This window comes from Notolepis coatsorum (genome assembly GCF_963971535.1).
Source record: "Notolepis coatsorum genome assembly, chromosome: 15".
Lineage (NCBI taxonomy): Eukaryota > Metazoa > Chordata > Actinopteri > Aulopiformes > Paralepididae > Notolepis > Notolepis coatsorum.
Genome location: NC_140179.1, coordinates 77,201,313 through 77,217,094, shown reverse-complemented (window position 1 = coordinate 77,217,094; position 15,782 = coordinate 77,201,313).

Genomic DNA, 15,782 nt, shown 5'->3' with positions numbered 1-15,782 from the left:
TTGAATCTGTTGTGTTAATTACAGCTCAATGAAATGATAAGGTAGCAGTCCCAATAATACAAGGTATCTACATCATTTCATGGTGCTGTAAATAACACAAGGATTCAATGTCCCTGATGACATCACTGGTGGCCATATTCAAAACTCTCTAACTGTCAAACTAAATGAACGTGTTCAAAAACGGTTTAGAGTTTTTGGACGTGTGAGATTATGTGCAAAATAAATCTGCATTGTTTTTTTGCCCCTTTTTTAAATAGCTAACAAATGCTTGTGGTTATATTGAAATGCAGTATGAGAAGGACTGAGCAGTGGTAGGACGCATGGCGTAGTTCCCATTCAGAAGGACAGATTAGCCCTGATCCAGGACCTTACATGGGTACATAAATACTAGAAAGATGGACACTCCACACGGTATCTAATCATTGACGTCGTCCCGTCCCACCCCCACTCATCAAAGGTTCTGATTGGCCCGTTTTGTGTCTTGCGTCGCAACGGAAGTTGCCCTTGTTTTGTCGCATGTTACCGACTACACACCGCAAAAGATCTAAAGATTGATTTGAGCAGTTTTTCTATTGATGATTCCAATGACCAACACTGATTTTAATTCAGCACGTCAAAAAATGTATTTGCTGATGTAACCTTTCTTTTCTTTTTTTAAAGAAGCTTAAGATCATTTGATGTGTCATTTATATCAAATGATGTCGTACTATGATATCAGTCTTTTCATATATTTTGCGTTGAGCACTTTCAGGGGACCTGTGTTGTTAATACGATGAAGAGTGTATATATAGTTATTTAAAAATGGGAGTGCTCTGCAGTGGCATAGGGTGTTTTTGTGTCCTCATGACAACGAAGGAGAGGCCTTAGAGCAAAGTGCTGTGCAATAATCCTTAAAGGTGAGTAAGGGGACCCCCGGGGTGCATTCTGATTGGCTCAAGTGGCCAAGTCATGTGACCTTACCTTCAGTTGCATTGACCCACAATGGACCTGTCTCAAAACCCTGCCCCTTTTCTTGATCCTCCAATCACAACTGTCGCTTACCTCGGACAAACTTGGTTTGTCCGAGGTAAGCGACAGTTGTGATTGGAGGATCAAGAAAAGGGGCAGGGTTTTGAGACAGGTCAATTGCTTGGTTAGGTTTTGTGAGTTTTAAGTAACACATACACGCAAATTAGTTTGAAATTGATCCTACAAATTAAAGGGTTAGAGATGAGGGTGCTGCCATTTTTATGTTTTCTAGATGCTAGATCACATATTTAGCCCCAAATCCTGATTGGCGAATGTGTTAACATACTGAGGTACTGTATAACAGGCTTTTGTTGGATTTGTACTCTATAGTGTATGGCCCACAAACCCTGAGCTCAATCGGTCATCTTGGGCCGCGACATGAGCTAATGAAGAATTTGAGGGCAACCTTTCACCTTCTGTTCTTCACCCCCTTACTGGTCAATCAATACTCCAAAGGTCTCCCCGATTGGGTGCATTTTCCCCCCATTGACCACGACGAGTTTACAAGGTCTCGATTTTCATTTCGATTGTAGCTCTCAGAATGAGAACGATTTTCTTTTTTGAATGTGGATCACGTATCCTGTCAGGATCCCAAAGCAGATCACAAAATAAAACTATTCTTCTACAAGAGTTCTGATCCTTTGTATAATAGCACTGTCATGTGTATTGTGTGGCCTCTACGGACCTTAATTGTATCGTGTGTTAAGGTGGTGATTCCATGAAAACCTGTACATATACATGAAAATACACAATCTAATATTCTCTGTCTGATCGTTATTTGTGCAATGGTTTTGAAAGGCTTCACACTTTGCTCTGGACAATGGAAAATCTTTATTGAGACAAAATGATAACGGCACACTTTGAACATACTACAAGACAAGTGCAATTCAGTGGCAGTGATGTCACTATTTGATTATTGGCAGCTTGCATAATAAGAATTAGACTCAAAGGTATTTTTCTCTCGAGTAAAGTAAAACATCTTTTTCAATTCTTTGAATAATAGTGTGACACAGTAAAATGTAAGATTAGCTATTTGTAAACGGGCTTCATCTTCTTTCTCAGCAAAGTGTGCCAAATGTTTAGGGGAAAGGAATATAGTAATGAAAGGTATAATAATAATAATAATAAATTGGATTTGAAGAGAGAAGCGCCTTTCTCAGACTCTGACACTACAAGGAGAGAGAAGCTATATAAAAGAAAGGGTAGATAATAAAAATATATAGTAACAACAGGAAAAAACAAGTAAGATTAAAAAAAAAAGGAAGCAAGGTGCTGTCCAATTGGATGAAGTGGTAACAAGAAAGTTAACAAGAAAACAAAAACAAACAACAAAAACAACGGGATCTGTGGCTTAAAAGAAAAGAGTCAGGGTGGGCTACTTGGGAGCAGGGCCGTGTTGCGTGAAGGCGAGTGTGAACAGGTGGGTTTTGAAGAGGTTGATGGTGTCGTGTCAGAGCCTCGGATGGAGAGGGAGTTCCACAGTCTGGGGGCAGCTACAGCGAAAGCTCTGTCTCCCGGTGTGGAATGCCTGGTGCAGGGGATGGTGAGGAGGTCGGAGTTGGAGGAGCGGAGGCCTCATGCTGGAGTGTAGGGGTGGAGTAGGTTGGTCAGGTAGGAAGGGGCCAACCCGTGCAGGGATTTGTAGGTGAGGAGGATCTTGTTGGGGATTCGGTAGTTGATGGGGAGCCAGTGGAGTTTTTGCAGGGTGGGGGTGATGTGTTGCCAGGTTTTGGTGCGCGTGAGGACCCTCGCAGCAGAGTTTTGGACGTACTGTAAGCGATCCAGAACCTTCTTGGAAGCACCAAGAAGGATTCCGTTACAGTAGTCGAGGCAGGAAGTGATGAAGGCGTGAATGAGTGTTTCCGCTGAGGTGTCGGAGTGAGGGGCGGAGGCGGGAAATGGTTCTGAGGTGGAAGAAGGCGGACCTGGTGACAGACTTGACGTGAGGGTGGAATGAGAGGGTTGAGTCCAGTATTACCCCCAGGTTCCTTACCTCCGTGGAGGGGCAGATGGAGTAGCCATCCACGGAGAGAACAAGATGGTCAATCTCTTGGGAGGAGGGCTGGGGAAGCTACAACTATTAATTCGGTCTTCTTGCTGTTGAGATTAAGGAAGTTGGTGGTCATCCATGTTTTTATGTCCTGGAGGCAGGCAGTGAGGGAGGGAGGGGAGCAGAGGGTTTGGTGTAGAGGTAAAGCTATGTGTCGTCTGCGTAAGAGTGGAAGTGGAGGCCATGTTTCCTTATGATATCACAGAGTGGGAGGAGGTAGATCGTAAAAAGGAGTGGACCTAACACCGAACCCTGGGGAACACCCTGTTTAACAGGTGCTGGAGCTAACCTGGACCCCCCGAGGGAAACATACTGCCTGCCACCTGTTGGTTAGGTAGGATGTGAACCAGGACAAGGGGGTACCAGTGATGCCAAGGACACTTTCCAGGCAGTCTAGGTTGAGTGTGAGATGGTGTCAAAAGCAGCTGAGAGGTCCAGGAGGATGTGGATGCTGATGTTGCCTTGCCAGCATCAGCAGCCACAAGGTCATTTTTTACCTTGATCAGGGCGGTCTCGGTGCTGTGTTTAGCCCTGAACCCAGACTGGAGTGATTCGAACAGGTCATGGTGTGCCATGTGACTCTGTAGCTGGGCGGCTACTGCGCACTCGAGAACCTTGCTGAGGAAGGGGATGTTGGAAATGGAGCAGAAGTTGTTGAGGTTATCAGGGTCCAGACCGGGTTTTTTGAGAATTGGGGTGACTGCTGCCACCTTCAAGTCAGCAGGGACGGAGCCAGTGGACGGGGAGGAGTTAATGATTGTCTACCATGAGAGGACAGTCACAGAGGGCAGGCAGGCCAGCCTTCACCAGGGTGGTGGGCATGGGGTCCAGAGAGCAGGTGGAGGATTTAGAGCCCGACACCAGCTTCATAATGGAGTCGGTGTCCACCAGGGAGAAGGATGAAAAGGAGTAGGTGGGATGGGGCAGGGGGTCATGTTTAACAACCGGAGGTGTGGGGGACACAGGAATAGACTGGAGCTGCTGGTAGATGGCATCGATCTTGGTTTGGAAGAATTCCGTGAATCTGTTGCAGAGATCGGAGGTGGTCTGGAGGGGGTTGTCAGGGGGCTGGAGGAGTTTGGTGATGGTGGAGAAGAGTGAATGAATGAATGAATGAAAACTTTATTTAGGGTGCTCTAGTAGCACACCATGTACCGCGCTGCGTCGCGGAATACCGTGCTGCGTCACGGACCTGGTTGACTCCGAGTTCGATTCCCGGACTCGCCGTCATTTGCCGAATGTCTTCCCCTGCTCTCTCCCGTTTCACCCTACATCTGTCGGTCATGCTTGACCAGAAAAGCGATAAACGCTAAAAAATGGAGTTTTAAAAAAATAAAACTTTATTTAACAGATTGCAGAATGGGTACAATACAGTACGGCTCAATACACACAATTGTTAAGGGGATGCAGACCAGAGTAAGACGTTTGTCTTGTTTACATCAGGGTCCCCCATTTTCAATTCATATTGACATTTATGACATACTCAACATACATGACATTTATGGCATAGGGACATATAGGTATTTAGTACTGATACATTTGTGACATGCGGTATCCAAATATACAGTACTGTTACTCGTAGATCCTGACAGAGTATATACATATGATGGGGATGGGACTGTACATTAGGAGGGGGTGGGTGGGTGGGAGAGAAATATACATCCGGTGGTGAGGAGACTGTACATTTGGAGGGGGAGAATATACATGCGGTGGGGAGGAGACTGTCTATTAGGTGGCGTGGGGAGTTTGGACATTTATGGTGGCCAGTTTCGAATTGCAGCCTCCCGTAGGTGCTCTTTAAGAGCGGTTTTGAATGTGGGTAGGGATTCACATTCCTTTACAGCTTTGGGTAGGGCGTTCCACATTGATGTGGCATAATTGCGAAACGTGTTTAGTCCCTTGTTTGAGTCGAATCTGGATTTAACATGATTTGGTGAGCTTCCTCTGGTGTTGTGGTCGTGGTATTCACTGACCTTTGGGAAGTATTTTGACATGTACATGGGTACCTTAGTCGTATAGTGTATCTTGTAGACCAGGCCCATTGCAAGTTGCTATACTCTGTCGTCTACTCTAAGCCATCCTAGGTTGTCAAAGTGTGCAGGGGTCAGGTGGGTTCTAGGGGTAAGGTCAAGTAGTAGTCTGACTAGTTTGTTTTGTGATGTTTGTAATCTTGTTTTTAGCGCCTTTGAGGTGCTTTGGTACCATGAGGTGCAAGCATAGTTGTAGTACCCTTGAATGAGTGCTCCTGCCAGAGTCTTCAGGGTATTCTTGTTTACCAGAGAGGAGATCCGGTACAAGAATCTAGTTCGTTGGTTGACTTTTTTTTATTACATTGGATGCCATTTTGTCACAGGAAAGATTTTCCTCTAGGATGGAACCCAGGTAGGTAATTTCGTCTTTCCTTGTGACAATATTGTCACCCACTGCAACTGAGAAGCCGTCGGTCTTGCTGAGTTTGTTATTTGAACCGAAGAGAATGGACTCTGTTTTGCCCATGTGTAATGATAGTTTGTTATCAGTGAGCCATATGCAGATTTTGCCTAGTTCCGAGCTGAGGGTTTTTTCAACCTGCAACTTGTTCTTGTCAGAGACCAGCAGGGCTGAGTCGTCCGCAAACAGGAACAAGTTGCAGTCACAGGCTGACGACATGTCATTTGCATAAATTAGGAAGAGTAGCGGTCCTAGTATGCTTCCTTGTGGAACACCACAGCTCACTGTGAGGGGGGGGGATAGAGTACCGTTTACCTCTACCATCTGTTCTCTCCCCTCCAGGTAGGATTGCATCCAGCTCACTGATAAGCTATCAAAACCAATTGCTTTTAGCATGTCAATCAGAATGGAGTGATTGACAGTGTCGAAGGCCTTTTGTAGGTCCAGCATGACCATGCCGCAGTATTTGCCCGCGTCCACCTCTTGTTTGATGTGGTCGTTCAAATAGAGGAGGCATGTGTCAGTGGAGTGGGACATTCTGAAGCCAGATTGGAATTCGTAGATTCGATTTTTTTCCGCCAGGTACTTTTCGACCTGTTCGTAGACTATTTAGGAGGGCGCACATTTTTTGAGTACCTCATCGGTTGTTACCATTTCAAGTTTGATGTCGTCTTTGTGGACCCCTAGGTTTTTGTAGTATGCTACTATGTGTTCTACCCCATAATGCCCTGAGTGGGAGGGTAGTTTGTTTACCAGTGTTGTGGCTATGTTTGTGAAGAAGATGTTTAAGTAATTGGCTACATCCAGCTTGTCTGTGATGAGCGTGTTGTCCGTCTTTATGTTTATGTTTGAGAATCTAGTTTTAAGTTTTTTACTGCAGCCTAGTTGATTATTGAGTCATTTCCAAAGTTCGCAGGGTTTGTTTTTGTTTTCCTCAGTTTTGTCGTTGATGAAATTTCTTTTTGCGGTTTTGATCATGGTGTTTACATCGTTTCTTAGTCTGTTTCTTTGAATTTTTAGTTCAACCACGTGGGCTTGGAGTTCACTGTTTGAGCTTTTGGAAAGCTTTGTCTGACTTTTATGAAGTTCAGAGCATTTTTTGTCTCTGGTTTTCATAGATGGTGCAGAACGCCGCTGCGCGTCTTTTAACTGGCACTCGTAAATATGAGCACATCTCACCGATTTTATCCTCACTCCACTGGCTTCCGTGCATTTTAGGATTCATTTTCAAATTATTTTATTTGCTTTTAAAGCTCTTCATGACCTTGCCCCACCCTATCTCTCTGAGCTGTTGCAGTTCTATGCACCTTCCCGCTCTCTCAGGTCAGCTGACCAGGGCCCCATTCCCCGTACCTGGTTCAACTAAGTCGATCAAGACGTCATTATCCAGCTTCAGTTAACCCGATGTTTGAAGCCGGGATTTTCCTGTTCCTCGAAGGTGGATTCAGTCTCGTTAACTCAAGCCAGACTTGCGACCCAGGCTAAATGCGCGCGGCCGCTTCAGTTGAAAAGCCAGCACGTATCGATAGCAGAGAATCTGATTCTCTAGCGGCATTGATTGATTAATTGATTTAGAACTTTATTAACATATTGCAGTACGGCTCAATCGCCTCGCCGACAAGTTAAATGCGTTATCTATAGGCTAATTTCAAGTCCCTCATTACCTCAATCAATCAGATTATATTTCTTTAAACTTGCCTGCTGGATTGAATAATCAAATGAGATCTTGCTAGCGAAAATAATTAGTAAAACTGTTATACAGAATAACGATACGGCTCCCTTACCCATTGATTGATGTATGGTCGATCTTTTACTTATCTTCTCTGTGGTCTAACGGGTTGTTCTTTTGACTTTCACGCAGACGACCGGGGTTCGAGACCCAGTCGTCTCCTTCTTTTTGCAATATAGGAATAATTCAATTTGGTGCACGTTGAGAGCTATATAAAGAATGACATCCTCAATGCATGTAGATTTATAATATTTTAACTTAAAACTATGCTACCTTTGCGTATAATCATTAATATTATATTCCAAAAATGTATATTGGAAAGACGGGGTTTCGAACCCCGGTCGCCGGGTTGCCAGGATTGAGCACTACCGCTGAGCCACTGTGCCAGATGGGATAAATTCATTGTTTATACATTAATGAACGAGAGACCCGTGTTTAGAATATTCTTTGTTTTGAATGAAGTTTTATCTCTTTATCCTCATTCATTAATGTGACGTCAACGGCTCATTCAATTTCTCAAATCCGTCAAACAGCGCATCTCATCAGACATCTTAATCCCAGTTACAATTAAAATAACCACATAATGTGTACATCGCACGAGCGAGCGCCACGGTATATATAACGTGCATTATTTAGGACAAAGTGAATTTAGTATCAGCATTTTGGGTCTATTTTACATTTCAAAAGCCCCCTCTGGAAGAATGGAGCACAAAAACGTAATTCAGAATGGTATAATGCAGATCGTAGACTGTGGGAATAATTTCAGGAAACGGGCTGTCACTTCTTTGCGGGGGCGTGGCGATGGTTCAGGCTAACTTGAACTTAAACTCTGCTTTCGACCAGGCTCAAACTTTTGGATCTGTTGTCATGGTGATTTGGAAAATCCAGGTACGGGGAACCGGAAAGTCCGGCTAACTCAGTTATCCAGTTAAAGTTATCCGGCTAACTCAGTTATCCAGGTACGGGGAACGGGGCCCAGCTCCTCCTTGTAGTGCCTACAACTAGGCATAAGCTCAGGGGGGACCGTGCCTTCTCCGTTGTCGCCCCCAAAATGTGGAACGAGCTGCCGCTGCAGATTAGGCAGGCCTCATCACTGTCCCATTTTAAAAGCCTCCTTAAGACCCACCTTTTCTCTCTGGCTTTCGACACCATGTTGTTGATTTTATGATCTTATCGTTTTATTGTGTTATTGTTGTATCGTTTTGTTACTGTGTCCTTTGCTTTTTAAATACTTTTAATCTATTTTAATTTTTATTGTTGCCTATGTTTATCTTTTTTTCCTTTTTAGTACTCTTGTTCCTTTATAATTTCTTGTGTGCTGCTTACAGTTTTTTAATATGCTCCCTCTGTACAGCACTTTGTGCCCTGGCCCTGTGGCTGTTAAAGCGCTTTATAAATAAAGTTGGATTGGATTGGATATAGGCAGGCAGCGAGGTGCAATGTATAGCGTTTGCATGAATAAAGTCGGTGGACACTCTTCGGGAGAAGTGTTAGTTGGACAATGCCTAGGCTAACCAGCCATGTCCGCTTCCATTCATTGTACTAAGCTAGGCTAACGTGCAGCCAGATAGCTTTCTACTGAGCGAGAGGAAGCTGGTATCTATCTTCTTGTCTCTTTCTGGAGAAGACGGTAAGCTGCACAAGAAGAGTAGGTTCCCCAAAAAACATCTTCTGAGGGAGACCAAGATGATCTTTGTGGAACCGTCTCTTGAGTCAGATTCACACTCTTAATTAATAATAATGTGTTACCATAGTCCAATGGACTTTTACAAAGCTTGTGTATGATACTAGTGCATGGTGGTAGCAAAGAATTGCCATTTCTGAATGGTCTTAAGAAGGCTACTACATTCAAATGGTTAGGAGGTACATTTCTCCCTCCCTTCAGCATCACCCTACTATGTGGCTGGATCCAAACGTCATGCGAAGTTACTTTACTGTATAGATTGATAATGACTGGCACATTTGAAGTCATCATGGCCATGGGCTGAATCCCAACGTCTTCTTGTGTCCAGCCTCAAGGCACCACAATAACAATTGAGTCCAATGTGGACACTGAGAGCCCTTTATACAGAATCAAAGCAAGTCCAAAACTTTGTGGACTTGGTCAAAAGGGACTGCCGCTGCCCCCAATTCAATGTGAATGTTACAGTTTAGATGTATTGTAAAATGTAAGATTCAAGTTTGAAATCATATTGATATGCTGTGACTAGTTATTACAAATAAAGTGGCACAATATATATTGAGAGTGAACCCATAGCGTAATATAGAATGTATATATTTTATTAGGTCATGCAGAATGATCACTTTATCTCTTGAGTAAAAAAAAAAAGGTTTCAACAGGTGAGATCTATAATGTCGTCCAACAACAACCTCTAGGCAAAAGCACTTTATTGCACTTTGTTTACATTGATATGTGGGTTGGAATTTAGTGACTTGTTATAGTGTGAATGTCTCCAGTTTGAATGTGTACAGATGTAAAGGTATACAGTCTTCAAAAACTCTAATAAATGATTATTGTTCTGTAATGTGTGTATTGGATCCTTTTTTGACTGGATCTGGTCTGTAATAAAATTGATTTTGAAGGTTGTGTCTTTTCCTCATTATTTAGGCTTCTAGAGATGTTGCAATCAATTGTGGATTAGCAATTCATTCATTGATTGATTAATTAATACATACTTTTTTTTATCCTATTCAGAATCCTCAACATATTATCTCAACATACTATATCATTGGCAATGCTTTTTGTATACACCTACATAAGAAAAACACTTGTATGTATTAAACATGTTTATGTGTTGATAGCCTATATGCATTAAACATTGTGTTTATGTTGATAGCATGTATTAAACATTATGTTTATGTATCAATACCCTATATCTATTAAACATTATGTTTATGTGTTGATAGCCTATATATATTTATTTGCTGACCACAGCCTCCACTGAACAACATTAAAAGAGGAGAGAAAACAGGTTTACCTGCTTGCTGTTTCCACAATTCACATACTCTTTGCTTTTTTTCGTGACCGGAAGCATATGGTGCTGCTTCATCATCATATCAGCTGTTATTAAAACACTGCTTTTACACGAGGGGGACGGGCCCTTGTGTAATCTGTGGGCCCTACACAACTTGTAATAATAATATATTTGTTAAAGAGAGAAGCGCCTTTCTCAGACTCAAGAGAAGCTATATAAAAGGCAAGATAAGAATATGAATAGATATGTATAGTAACAATAGGAAAATAAAACAAATTAAAAAGGAAGCAAGGTGCAGTCCATTTGGAAGAAACGGTAACACAAAATAAACTAAAACAACAGGATCAGTAGCTTAAAAGAAAAGAGTCGGGGTGAAATGTGAACAGGTGTGTTTTTAGATGGGTTTTGAAGAGGTTGATGGTGTCGTAGTGAGCATATAGAGCTGCCCAGCTCTGACCACAGCATTGATATGGGAAACTAAGCATTGTAGATCAAATATGAATCAATATTCTGCAACTGCATTGCCTATTTATCATCTCAAATGTTTTCCGAAACCTGTTTTTAGTGAACTGTTTAGGTGAAATAAAAGAACATTGATGAAAGACATGACAGCCCCAACGCAGCAGGAGCATAGAGTTATGTACAAGGAGTCATCTATAGGGTTAGGGTTATATATATATATATATATATATATCTGCATTATGTGTACAAGGAGTCGGAGGCAGCGTGACCTCCCACGCATTACACTTCACCAATGAGTCCTCGCTGCCAGGTGCTCGCTGCCAATGGTTTCACTCACGTTGAGGTCTCTCTGGGATAAGCCCGACGTCGTCCCCTCTCACAAAAAGAGCGGAATTGACGCACTTTATTCCCAGACTCGTTATGTAGGAACCCGTGTCTGTGTCTTTCGGGACCAGCTCCCTGCTGGTCGTCCCACACGCATGTAGTCTTTTACCAACAAACTTGCAGTTCCGCGTTCGCGTTCTGCGATCTGATTGGCCACTGATGTACACTCTCTCTACGCCCAAACAGCGCGTTACGCTAGTTCTGCCTCTAACCTCTAACAGCCTGCAGCCTGTTAGCATTATCCAATTCATATCAATCGAAATAACGTATTGTTTTCATCTCTCTATATTAACGTGATTCCATCAACACAACATAAATGTTCAAAACACGACAAGACAGTTTGCATCACTTCCCACGGTTCTCTGCACTTTTTCTACCGGTAGTGCAGTAGTTGTTGCCACGGTATTGGGTCTTTGGGTGAATACTTCATTGGCGGGGAAGAAGAACACTGATAGCGGTGTGTGGACCGTCCTGCGAGCCCCAGGCCACCGCCCGCGAGCCCCAGGCCACCGTCCCGCGAGCCCCAGGCCACCGTCCTGCGAGCCCCACGGGATGAGACCAGGTAGAATTTTAGGCGCACAGGAAACAAGTCTCGCGGGACGGTGGCCTGGGGCTCGCGGGACGGTGGCCTGGGGCTCGCGGGACGGTGGCCTGGGGCTCGCGGGACGGTGGCCTGGGGCTCGCGGGGCGGTGGCCTGGGGCTCGCGGGACGGTGGCCTGGGGCTCGCGGGGCGGTGGCCTGGGGCTTGCGGGACGGTGGCCTGGGGCTCGCGGGGTGGTGGCCTGGGGCTCGCGGGACGGTGGCCTGGGGCTCGCGGGGTGGTGGCCTGGGGCTCGCAGGGTGGTGGTCTGGGGCTCGCGGGACGGTGGCCTGGGGCTAGCGGGACGGTGGCCTGGGGCTCGCGGGGTGGTGGTCTGGGGCTCGCGGGACGGTGGCCTGGGGCTCGCGGGGCGGTGGTCTGGGGCTCGCGGGACGGTGGCCTGGGGCTCGCGGGACGGTGGCCTGGGGCTCGCGGGGCGGTGGCCTGGGGCTCGCGGGGCGGTGGTCTGTCGGCGACATGACAAGGGCGCGGGACTCAGTTTAACCCGTTGCCCGCCGGGTCGCAGATACATTCTGATTGCCCCGAAGGGTCCTGAGCTTTTCCGGGGGGAAAACGAACGTCACAGGGGTTGATATCGTGAATGTTGTGTGTCATATAAATGCCACTATGAGTTGTGAACTCCATTCTTTTCACCCCTCCCTTCCTGCTCGACCGGGGGATGGGAGGGGGCTGTCGAGGGGCTGCTTGTTGTCAGTCTGAATGAATGAATGAAAACTTTATTTAACAGATTGCAGAATGGGTACAATACAGTACGGCTCAATACATACAATTGTTAAGGGGATGCAGACCTGAGAAAGACGTTTGTCTTGTTTCCATCAGGGTCCCCCATTTTCATTTCATATAGACATTTATGACATACACAACATACATGACATTTATGGCATAGGGACATATAGGTATTTAGTACTGATACATTTGTGACATAAGCGGTATTCAAATATACAGTACTGTTACCCCTAGATCCTGACAGAGTATATACATATGATGGGGAGGGGACTGTACATTAGGAGGGGGTGGGTGGGTGGGAGGGAAATATACATACGGCGGAGAGGGAATATATACATGCGGTGGGGAGGAGACTGTCTATTAGGAGGTGGTGGGGGTTTTGGGCATTTACGGTGGCCAGTTTCGAATTGCAGCCTCCCGTAGGTGCTCTTTAAGAGCGGTTTTGAATGTGGGCAGGGATTCACATTCCTTTACAGCTTTGGGTAGGGCGTTCCACATTGTTGTGGCATAATTGCGAAACGTGTTTAGTCCCTTGTTTGAGCCGAATCTGGGTTTAACATGATTTGTTGAGCTTCCTCTGGTGTAGTGGTTGTGGTATTCACTGACCTTTGGGAAGTATTTTGACTCCTCTATGCATCCCTGTGTAGTTCTCGGTCCTCCAGGCCCAGGTCGGGCCTTGCCCTTGTTACCTGTTGGCCTGGGTTAACCCTTTTTTGAGCCTGAAACACCTTGAACTGCATTGTATAGCCTGTGTATACGCGCAGTTGTGTTTTAGGGTTCTTTAATGGGTTAAGGGAGCAACCCTTTTCTGTTGGGACGGTTGTCTCCCCGGTGCGCCGATAGCAGAGTCAACTCTCTGGTAGGGCCCCGGGTTTGACCCCGGCTCCCAGAGAGTATGCCCCCGCATGTTTATGACGTCTGCCAATTGTGTCAAACTCTCTCTGAAACCCCGGATTAATAAATTGGCAGGGTCAGGGTTGGTGGCGGAGTCGGTTCACTGGCGGAGTTGGTGGACCCCGACTCTGCGAGGTTCGTGGCCCCACGAGATTGTGACATTGTGCGCGGCATACCGAACACCCTTCCCGCCGGGATACTGTTCTTGCAGTCATTGCAAGATTGGGCGTACATGTCACATGACCTGGCCAATCAGAGATGCGGAAACAAACATTTGTTGTCTAAAGTATTCAGGCGTCCTGGCCCCCGGACTCGGCGGTAAGTCCGCCTTGTGTGGCCTGGGGCTGGGACCTCCTCTGCGCCCCTACGACAACTGGTTAGCAGCGCGACTCTGAGGCCTACTCCGACCTTTGTGCCGAGGGATATCCGGAGCTCTTATCGCTCCAGGGATATTGTGCTACAGGCGTTTCACCCTCCCCCTCACGCAGGTGAGTTGGAGGCGAGCCTTCACCTGATGTGTCCTGTCCGTGCGCTGACGGTGTGCTTTAGGTGCACGCAGGACCTCGGGGCTACTGGTCGACTGCTTGTCTGTTACGGTGGCTCCCACACAGGTGAGGCGCTGTCCAAGCAATGCCTGTCACATTGGTTATGCGAGGGCATTGCCCTCTGCTACACGTTGGCCGGAAAGATTCCCCCCGCAGGCGTCGGGCACACTCCACTCGTGGAGTGGCAGCCTCTGCTGCCCTGCTGGGGGGGGCCTCGGTGGAGGACATCTGCGCTGCGGCCTCCTGGTCCTCCCCGGGTCTTTTTGTCAGGGTTTACCTCATGGACATGGCTGGGGGCTGTCTCCCAGGCAGTCCTGAGTACCGGGACTTCTCCTGCGCCCCGCTAGCAGGAGTGTGTGACGTGGTGCTGTCTGAGCAACACCTGTCACATTGGTGGTGCGCGGGCATTACCCCTGCTGCACTTTGGTTCTCCTGCACCCCGCCATCGGGTGGGCTGGCAGGAGTGTGTGGGTGTGGACCGCACAAGCGGTCCCACTCGCGTTGTGTCCTAGGGTGGCTGGTCCCTTTTTCGCATATTGGTCGGAGTTGACTGCCCCCCCCCCCCCCCCCCCCTCGTTAGGACGGGGCGGGTGGACGGGACTCCCCTCCTCCCTGTTGGTGGGCATATGGGCCCTCAGGGGGTGCATTTGACGTGGCTGCTCGTCCGCTCTACCCTTTTGATCCCATGAGGCTGGAGCGAGACGCGAAAGCCAGTATGATATATAACGAAGGTTATCCTATAACCCTAGTTATATGAATACTGGCTGAGCGTCTCGCTCTTCACGCCCTGAGGACCCTTGGATGTTTTTCACACGTGAAATTCAGACTTGGAAGGGTATGAGTGTGGCCACACCCTGTGTTTTATGGAAACATGGGAGCAGGCGTGGCCAGGAGCAGATGCGGGTGCATGTGAAAGTTTTCAACACGCGCACAATATGTGCACGAAAGATGATATATCCCATAAGGCTGGAGCGAGACGCTCAGCCAGTATTCATATAACTAGGGTTATAGGATAACCTTCGTTTTACAGATTTGTCAATTAGATGGATTATTATTCAATTCAATGTTTTACTATAATTAGATGGGCTATTATTCAATTAGATGGACTATTATTAAATTAATAAACTAAAATACTATGACTATTATTTTTATTTGGGTCAAGGACAGTAGAAAATAGGCAGTGCTCTCTGTAGGACAGTAGAAAATAGGCAGTGCTCTCTGTCGGATAGGAAACATTTTAAAACGCCGTCTTGTAACTTAAGGTCTAGGCAGTATGGGAAGAAGCAGTTAAACCACTCCAATATAGCAAAGTGAAATCTGGGGCAAGTAGCGAGGCAAGATGAGATGAAGATAACCTTATAGTCCAGGCATTGTAGGACATGACCTCCCAGAAATTGCAAAAGAAATGCTTTCAACTGTTACCTTTTTTCCCTGGCCTTTGACCAGAGTTAGCCTGCCACTTGTACACTACGTTTGCCGTTACTGTGGACTTTTTTTTTTTAAATCTATTTTCTTGTCTTTTATATTGCACCTTGCTCTTGTCTTCTTGGTGTACTATACCTTTTTCTGTCATTTTAGTGTATTTTATTTGTTACTGCATTTTATGTGTTTTTTATCATGTCCTACCTGTAAAGCACTTTGGTTGGCTTTTAGTCATTGTAAATGTGCTATATAAATAAAGCTGACTTGACTTGACACATCACTGCCACATGGCCAAATCTTTGACACAACACTGTGTTCGAGGCCTGTCATACATCCTTACAGGATACAACAAGGATCCGATAAAAACTCTTGATGGCAAAACATCATCCCCAAAGGTAATCAAGACAGGTTTTCTTTGTTAAACCTTTTGGAAAATGGTCTGCATGTGATCTTGAAACCATTGGATGTGGATGGGGTCTGTTTTTGATTGTCAGTTTGGGATTGAGGGCCACTCAATACTGATGTAAACTGGGGACCCTGATGTAAACTGGGGAC